At 32.5% G+C, this 10,109-nt stretch overlaps 1 non-coding gene across 1 annotated transcript; it reads right to left on the bottom strand.

Moving 5' to 3' along the window:
* Positions 1-7,204: 7,204 nt before the first annotated feature.
* Positions 7,205-7,311, bottom strand: LOC139865375 (small nucleolar RNA R71). The gene has a single exon (XR_011764899.1). It is a non-coding gene; the product is annotated as a small nucleolar RNA R71 (small nucleolar RNA).
* Between the last annotated feature and the right edge of the window lie 2,798 nt (positions 7,312-10,109).

Raw genomic sequence — 10,109 nt, 5'->3', positions numbered from 1 at the left:
ATTGGGCTTGAGCTAGGAAAAGCCCACAAGTTTCCTAAATACCATACTTCCCCTCTATAAATAGAGGGGTCCTCCCCACTTTCCATCCATCTCATCTTTCTCTCTCTATATTGCTCTCCACTCATTCTCTCTCATCCTTTTCTCCTCACACACAAATCCAAGGGTTTTTGCCTCTTAGGCTTTTTTCCCTCACGGCCCGACTACCCGATCGAACCGGACAACCCTCAACCATCGACCACCCTCTCGAGATCATCATCTCGATTCGGGTAATCACGGTATCCGGACCGGGGTGTTGATGTCGTTGAACCCTAAAAACCCCTCTTTCATTGATCCAAGTGTAGTTCTGTCAACTGCACAAATCTATGCTTGATCAATAATAAAAACGAAAGAGTATGTGATCGTTGTTGTTGTGCTTCGTGTCTTCTTCTCTAGAAACAATCAAATCGTTATTTAGCGAGCTCAATTTTCACAGCTGTGGTAATTTTGTTGCATTATAACTTTTAAATGGTTATTATGCTTTCATTTGTGTTTTTTTTGGCATATGTTTTCTTAGCTTAATTTAGTGTCGATTGTTGTCTATGATTTTGGACATTAAAGTTCAGGGTTGTTTTTTGTGTTCTGATGATTTGGATGTGTTGTATGTATACAACAAAAGCGTTATGGCAGTTGCATTTAGATACATATTGCTTGGTACATGTTTGTAATATCAAACGATATCAATGTAAAAAATGTCAACGTATGTTTACTTTAAATCTTTTGAAAACACGATATTTCTGAAAGTAACGTTTTCTTGTTGATACTTTGACCATGTTTGGCAGTGAGATTTTTGGAGCTTTTAGAAGCTTTTAGCTTTTATGAAAAAACTTCTATCTAATAAAAAGCTTCGTTTGATTCAGGGAAGCTTAAAGCTTTTAGAGGTTGGAAAAAGCTACTTGATTAAACGCTAATCCCACAAGCCTTTAGAATTTTTTAAGAACTTTTGACATTTAATTTACTCAAATACCCATCCAGTAGACATTAGGATTTCACACGTAACATTACAAACCTATGTTCGTGTTAGAATACAACAACACGACAAGTTACCATTTTTGGGTAACTTGACTTTTGGGGTCAGAAGTCAATTTCATCCTTTCCCTTTTTGAGATAAATCTCATATCTGCAACAAGTAATGGCTAAAAGGCAGGCTGCTACAAGAATTTTTCCTTATTTGTAATGGTGGTTCCAAAAATACAAATGGAGCCTAACCAAAACTAGAAATGGCTGTTTGGGTTGTTTATGTATAAAAACAACACTTGTAAATGTAAATAGAACAACAACTATTCTATCAATTCAAGTTCTTATCAACTGATCAATACATATCATATTTACAGCCTTCAATTTTCTTAAATAACATGGTATCAGAGCTAACGGTGTAGATCTTGAGATCAATACACTCGTTTTTAGCTTCAATCATCTACCAAAGTAAGTTGTCATGTCACAAATTGACGGTAGCTCAAAAAATTCGAAGCTGAAAATCAGCTTATTGAACCAAGTTACCATGTCAAAATATGATGGTAGCTCAGTTAACAGCAACCCAACCCAACTACAACTCAAAACTAATCAATTGGTAAACCATAGATTAACGAGTTACCTAGATGTCCTGTGTCAACCGTCACCTCCCATCACCAAACAAGAAACCATCATTGCAAACCATCCTCGACCACCCAACGAGTTACCTGAATTGATTTGTATATATCGTGGTATATCAGGACACACAATAGTTCAATGTTTTAAACTTATTGGTTATCCCGAATGGTGGAGCAAACGAAAATTTGGCAGAATGGCGGCAACAACGACTGCCGGAGATAGAAAGAGAGCTGAGGTGGTGATCACGGCTGGCGGCCACCGTAAGGTTACCGGCAACGGTGACTTCAAACACTCTCACAATCCCCAAAAACGTACCTCAAAATCTAAATCCTTGTATTAATCGACCAATTGGGTGAGGGTTCATCCCTCAAACCTTAATTTCACAAATCCCGTTCATAAAACAATGAAAAAGGGAAATAACTCTAAGGGTTCAACCCCCAATCGTACGAATCAACTTGATGTTGTTTTTTACAGTCGGTTCAAGTGTCTTGAAGAAACAATCGAAGAAGGATTAAACCCTACTTCTGGTTCGAAATCATCAGATAGAAAGAAAAGGGAGAGAGAAAAAAAACCCTAATTTGACTGAACCCACGTTGATAGAAAAAAGGGGAAAGTTTATTTCTGTACCCAATGCAAACCTGAACATGGGCTCAATTTAAAAGGGAGGTGGGTTAAGCTAAATGAAAATGGGCTTATTTCAAATATATCGGCCCATAAAGAAAAAGTGGGTGGACTTAATAGACTTCATATATTTCAGACCCGGACCAAGAAATCTTATATGAATAAAAATAGTAAATCACCGAAAAAGCCAATATTATTTCAAATAACGTTAAGAGTAGTGAATATATTTTTGATTGTTGTGCTACCCACACCATGAGTTTTGAAAAATCCGATTTTTATGCTAAATCAAAACCTCGGGTTAGTAAAATTCAAACGGCCAATGGAGGTGTTGTACGAGTAGAAGGGGGTGGAAAAATTAAAATTACTCCGACTATGAACTTATCTGATTGTTTATATATTTCAACCATGTCCCATAAACTTTTATCCGTTAGTCATGTTACAAAAGAATTAAATTGTTTCATTTTATTACACCTCACCTTCTGTATCCTTCAAGATATCAGAACTGGGGTGATTATTGGGCGTAGTACCGAATGAGACGGGTTGTACTATGTGAACGAAGTAAATCAACAAGGTACCGTGATGCTTGCTCACGGAACACCTACGAGGAAAGCATGGTTATAACATAGGAGATTGGGTCATCCTTCTGCCGAATACTTACACGCTTTATTTCCTAACCTTTTTCCCTCCGATGTTAATTTAAATTGTGAAACTTGTATTTTGGCCAAAAGCCACCGAAGTACATTCAACCCTAGTAATACTAGAAAAGATGTACCTTTTGCTCTAATCCATTCTGATGTGTGGGGTCCTGCACCGGTTGTTGGGGGGGGGGATAAAGTTTCGGTACTTTGTCTTATTTATTGATGACCATTCACGCATGATCTGGATTTATTTTTTAACTCACAAATCAGAAGTGTTTGAAATTTTTTCCCATTTTTATAAAATGTTACAAACTCAATTTAACAAAAATATACAAATTTTAAGATCCGATAATGGGGGTGAGTTTGTCAATACGTCAATGAAACAATTTTGTGAAGATAAAGGGATTATTCACCAGCATCTTGTGCTCATACTCCCGAACAAAACGGAGTAGCTGATAGTGTTCCAAATAAACATGTATTTAGGCGCAATATCCTTCTAATATGTAAAATTTTTAGTTGCAATTGTTCTATTTCCAAGTAATATTCGTTTAAATAAATAAGTGCGAAGACTGAAGACGCAAATGACGATTTGAAGACGCAAATGACCAAAAAGCTCAAATGTACAAGATACAATCCAAGTGGTTCAATTTATTAATGAGAAACATCTAAAAATGACAAGAGTACAAGCCACGGAACGCAAAGTACAAGATATCTAAACGTACGAAAAGACGTTCGAAAATCCGGAACCGAGACATGAACCAACTATCAACGCGCGACTCAACGGAGCTAAAATTACAAGTCAACTATGCACAAGAATATAATATAATATATAATTAATTAATTATATATATATATATATATATATATATATATATATATATATATATATATATATATATATATATATATATATATATATATATATATATATTATATTATAAAATTCAGCAGCCCACGTTTAACTCAATTTGATGAGCTGGATTCTGAACCTCCGCAATCGCGGAGCTGTGAAGGCTTATACCTTCGCAATCGCGGTGATGCACAATTCAAAATCTGCCTATAAAAGGCCATGAAGTCTGCCGAATCCATTACCCCTGATCTATCTATCTCTCTCAATTTATATTTATATTTATATTTTATAATTTTAATTTTAATTTTAAGTTAATAATAATAAGGTTATTGTAAGAATGTTTTAAGGTTTTGTAAGTCGGAACTCTGTCCGTGTAACACTACGCGATTAAATATCACTGTAAGCTATGTTCTTCCTTTTTCAATTAATGTATCGTAACTAAGTTATTATTATGCTTATTTGAGCCGAAGTAATCGTGATGTTGGGCTAAATATTAAGATGGGGTTATTGGATTTTGTACCATAATTCGGGTTTGGACAAAAGACCGACATTTGTGAACATTGGACTATTGACTATTAATAGGTAGGGGGTATTGTCTAATTGAATGACAACTCATTGGAACCTGTCGAACCTATCTTCAAATTAGTTAATCTAATAATTATTAAAATGATTACGAATGTCCTATTTAGTGACGTTTATACGACATCGTTTACAATCATTTAATTAATCAATTGGATTGGGTAATTGATTATTCATTTTGGCCAAGTGGATAAATTAATATATCATGGACTAATTAAAACAGGGGTGGATTACATACAAGGGTAATTGGTGTAATTGTTAACAAAGTATTAAAACCTTGGATTACACGCAGTCGATAACTTGGTGTAATTATTAACAAAGTATTAAAACCTTGTTACAGTTTAAATCCCTAATTAGTTGGAATATTTGACTTCGGGAATAAGGTTAATTTGAAGAGCATTTTATAATTATGACCGATGGACTATTATGGACAAAAACCAAATAGGTATCAAATAATCCAGGACAAAGGATAATTAACTCAGAGTAATAAATTAAAATCAAAACGTTAAACATCATGATTACGGAAGTTTAAACAAGCATAATTCTTTTATTGTATTTCTCATCGTACTTTTATTTACTGTCATTTTATTTACTGTCATTTTATTTATCACAACTTTAAATATTGTTATCTATTTTACGCAATTTAATTATTGTCATTTATCTTTACGCTTAAAATATAAAATTGACAAACCGGTCATTAAACGGTAAACCCCCCTTTTATATAATATTATTATATATATTTTATATAAATATAGTTTTTAAAAATATAGTACGTAATCATAGCTCCCTGTAGAACGAACCGGACTTACTAAAAACTACACTACTCTACGATTAGGTACACTGCCTATAAGTGTTGTAGCAAGGTTTCGGTATATCCATTCTATAAATAAATAAATAAATAACTTGTGTAAAATTGTATCGTATTTAATATTATTTCATAATAAACTATAATAGTATTTCGTACTACACCTTGCACACATCAAGTTTTTGGCGCCGCTGCCGGGGACGTCATAAAAACGCTATATTTTTGTAATCTATATTTTTGTAAAAATATACAATTTCTTATTTTCATTTTGTATTTATATAATAAGTGTTTAAAAAAAGTATAAAAAATAAAAATATATATTTTTAAGATTCTATAAAATTAATAAGTATTTTTTTTAGATTTTGAAAATATAAGTTTATTTTTTATAAATTTTCTATATATTATTTTATAAAACTTAAAAAACAAATAAACATAAAAAAATCGTGACTGGGCCGAACTGTTTTAGCCCACTACCGAACCCATTACTATTAATCTTCGCAGTCGCGAAGCTCCTCAGGAACAGAACACCGCAGTCGCGGAGCTTTTCCAGACTGCAACCTTGGACTGCATTAATTACACGATTAGGGTTTAATAATTATTATTTAATTAATTTAGGGTTTTAATTTAAATATTATTAATTTGTAATTAGTTTTAATTATAATTTGTAATATTAAGTTTAATTATTATTATTATTTATATAGATTAATATTTTTATAAAAATAATATAAAAATAATATTTTTATAAAATTTTATTTTTATCATTTTTAGATTATATCCTTTTATAATTTGTATCTTTTTATTATTTAGTACGTAGTCTTTATAATTATCGTTCGTAATATATAGTTTTAAGCTTAGTATTTTGCCGTAGTATTTCTAGATCTTTAAGTTTCGCCGTAAAATCCCTTAAGTGCTTTTTCTTTAGATTAAAATTTAGGCGCTTTAGAATTTTTGCGACGCCGTTTATATATTTTAGTACCTAAATTAAGTTTATTTCCATTTTGGATATAGAGTTCCTTTTAAGCTTTAATACCTTTAGACACAATTTTTAATTTTTAGTTTTTAGACTTTTAAGTTTCGACGCTTTTCTTTCTTATTTTTCGACCTTTTGTTTTTCGACGCACTCTTTTTCTTTCTCATTTCTACGCTCTAGTTTTTAGGACATAGATTTTTTATTTTCTTCAAAATTTCGACAAAAAATTATTTTAAGCGGTTAAATTGATAGATATCCAAAATTTTCTGCTTCGTAGTAATAGTTGGATTTGTTAGTGGCTGAGTTGTGGATTTTTCGACTTAAAGGATCCTGGCTCCCTGCTGCATCTTTTGGCTATTCGAAACGTGGGCAAAAGCAGAAAAGTCTATTAATTTGATAACTTATATAATTTTTATCTTTATAACTAATAGGATATTCAGTGAATGCACCGAGCAAAACGTTCACCACCTTTCATACGTTCATCACCTGTAACCCGATAAAGACACCTAGCCAATATTATCGCCGTTGATTTTTCTTTAGAATCATCGTCAAGTCGAACAAGTATTCCAATTCAAAAATCCGATAATCCATTTTTTGAACCCGACTTCACAATTGAGAACCCGGAGGATATTCAGGGACAATTCCAAGATCCAGACCCACTAATCATTTCTCCTGAACCACAAACAGTTAAATCAGAATCCTCTAGTGATTCGTATTCAACAAATTTAATTATGGAAGTAACTGAACCTCTAAGTATGGAAGTCCGAATGAGAGCCACACGCACGGGCCAAGGTCATGCCATTATTAAGCCAGACATTAATGCGCCAGATTATAAAATCAAAGGACAAATCCTACACATGGTAACTAATCAATGCCAATATAGTGGTACGCCAAAAGAAGATCCAAACAAACATCTTCGAACCTTTAATAGGATCTGTACTCTATTTAAAATCAAAGAAGTTGAGGATGAACAGATCTATCTCATGTTATTTCCCTGGACTTTAAAGGGAGAAGCCAAAGATTGGTTAGAATCGTTACCTGAAGGAGCGATTGACACATGGGATGTTTTAGTTGAGAAATTTCTTAAAAGATTCTTTCCGGCATCTAAAGCCGTGAGACTTCAAGGAGAAATTGTCACGTTCGTGCAAAAGCCAAATGAAACGTTATATGAGGCATGGACAAGATTCGGAAGGATGTTGAGAGGATGTCCTCAACATGGTTTAGATACTTTTCAAATAGTGCAAATATTTTAAAAAGGAGTCGACATCGCTACACGAAAAGACATCGACACAGCAGCTGGTGGTTCCATTATGAAGAAAACCGCAACCGAAGCTCACAAAATCATTGATAACACAACATCTTACTCTCATGAGTGGCACCAAGAAAAAGATATTTTTCGTTCATCTAAATTGGCTAGAGCCGATTCTAGCCATGAATTTGATTCCGTTTCTGCAAAAATAGATGCTTTCGAGAGACGAATGGAAAAGATGAATAAAGATATTCACGCAATACGAATCAGTTGTGAGCAATGCGGAGGACCACACTTAACGAAATATTGTCACATTGAACAAACGATGGAACAACGTGAGAATGTTTCCTACATGAACCAAAGGCCAGGAAATAATTATCAAAATAATTATCAACCGCCAAGGCCAAACTTCAATCGAAATCAAAACATTCTTTACAATCCAAATGGACCCAACAATAACTCGTACAACCAACAAGGTCCGAATAACCAATCAACTCAAAACAACACTTTCAATCAACAAAGACCTAGCTTGTATAAACCACCACAACAAACCGAAGATAAAAAGTCAAATCTGGAAGAAATGGTACAAAAGCTAGTTGAATCTCAAACACAATTTATTGCAACTCAATCCCAAACGAATGAGAGGTTTGATCAGTCATTTTGAACTCAACAAGCTTCCATTTTGAATCTAGAAAAACACGTAGGTACTCTTGCTAGCATGATAAGTGAGAGGGAACAAGGAAAGCGACCGAGTAATACTGAAGTAAATTCTCGGAATGAGAATGTTAATATGGTGTCAACAAATTCTGAAAAACCAGCACCTAAAGATGGGAAGGTTTTAGATGTGAGTAACAATGAAGAAGTTACGCCACCGCCACCACCACCACCCGAGTATGTAAAGCCAGTGGTGGCACCATACAGACCACCTATCCCGTTTCTAAGAAAAGGAGTTGAGTATGAGCAAGTAATACCTAATAAAGTTTGTGATACCTTTGGAAAGAAGAAGAAGAATAAGAAAGTGTAAGAAACAAAAACCGTAAAAATAAACCCGGTGAAGACAGTTCCACAAAAATTTCCACCAAGGTTGGGTGATCCGGGTGAATTTATTGTTTCATGTCTATTTAGTGATTGTGTCATGTATAATGCACTAGCATATTTAGGTGCAAGTGTGACTGTTATGCCTCTTTCATTATATAAAAGATTAGGAGTATGTGAGCTAAGTCCAACGAAAATGAGTGTTCGACTCTTTGATCAAACCATTAGGCATCCAGTTGGAATTGCCAACAACCTACCCGTTCAAGTAGGTAATTTAACCTTTCTAGTCGAATTTATTGTCATTGACATAGAAGAGGACTCAAACGTTCCTCTAATTTTAGGTCGACTATAACGACCCCCATTTTTTCATTCTATATTTTTCCAATATTAAATGCCTAAACAATATAATTAAAACTTAATGATTAAACTTTAATCAAAAATTGTTAAGTGTTAAGAGTTATAAAACATATTAATTAACTTTGTGCAATAATTGACAAGTTAATAAAAGATGAAAATAATAAACTGTTAGTCGACACTCACTGCTAATTAAAATTTATGCATTTATGTAATATTATAACTAATAACCTATGAGTAATAAATAAAAAGTGACATTTATATAAATAATAAAATAATTGGGAACTAAATAAAAAAAAATTTATACAAGTCATGAATTAGTAAAAAGAAAATAATACTTATCATGTAGTAAATGTAATAATAATAATAATAATAATAATAATAATAATAATAATAATAATAATAATAATAATAATAATAATGAGACTAAAGAATCTTAAACAATTACATCCTTATGTTGACTAAAAAAAATAATATATATATATATATATATATATATATATATATATATATATATATATATATATATATATATATATATATATATATAAACTAGTACCACCTATTGTTGACTAAAAATTATAAAATAAAATAAAATCATTAATTAGAACATCCTTATGTTGACTAACACTCTAATACTTGCACTATATAAACATCCCTAGACTCCTAGTTTCTCATTCACAAATCACACCAAAATCCTCTCTCAAAAACAATCTCTCCCTCTCCCTCTCTTGTGGTATTCGGATCTTCAAGCTTGTTCTTCGTGTTCATCAAGATTTTCAAGCGTGTTCTTCATTATTTGAGTTATTTGATCTTCATCACCAAGTTTTCTTCTTGTTTCTTGTTAATCTTCATCATCATTAACAAGGTATGATCCAAAATCTTAAAACTTTTTAATCTTTCTTTCAATTCATGTTTATATTCATAATCATATTCGTGCATGATCTTAACATTCATATTATTTAGATCCTCAAAACCCTAAACCCTAATCATTAAAATACTACTTTAATTAACTAACCCTAATTAATGAAACCCTAATACTACTTATACTATTAATTAACATGTATACACTATTACTATTACTAACACCTATAACCTACTACTTATATTATAACACATAAAAATATTTTGGGATATGTATTAGAGATGTATAGATATTCGAACTTTCTTGACGAATGGTTTCTACGAAACTCTAGGCGGAAGGGTTTGGATTTCCGATTTAAAGGATCCTATAGCTCAAGTGTGGTGCCCTGTACTAAATCATCATGTACAGACCATCAACAACATGATCATTACAAGGTTAAGTACTATATGCGATTTCAAAAAGAGTTTGCATTCATAATAAAAGTGACGTCGTAACCAACGTCGAATGTTTTACATCA

The sequence above is a fragment of the Rutidosis leptorrhynchoides genome, chromosome 8 (assembly GCF_046630445.1).
Source record: "Rutidosis leptorrhynchoides isolate AG116_Rl617_1_P2 chromosome 8, CSIRO_AGI_Rlap_v1, whole genome shotgun sequence".
Lineage (NCBI taxonomy): Eukaryota > Viridiplantae > Streptophyta > Magnoliopsida > Asterales > Asteraceae > Rutidosis > Rutidosis leptorrhynchoides.
Note: the sequence above shows the minus strand (reverse complement) of the source record. Positions and strands in the feature narration are given on the sequence as shown.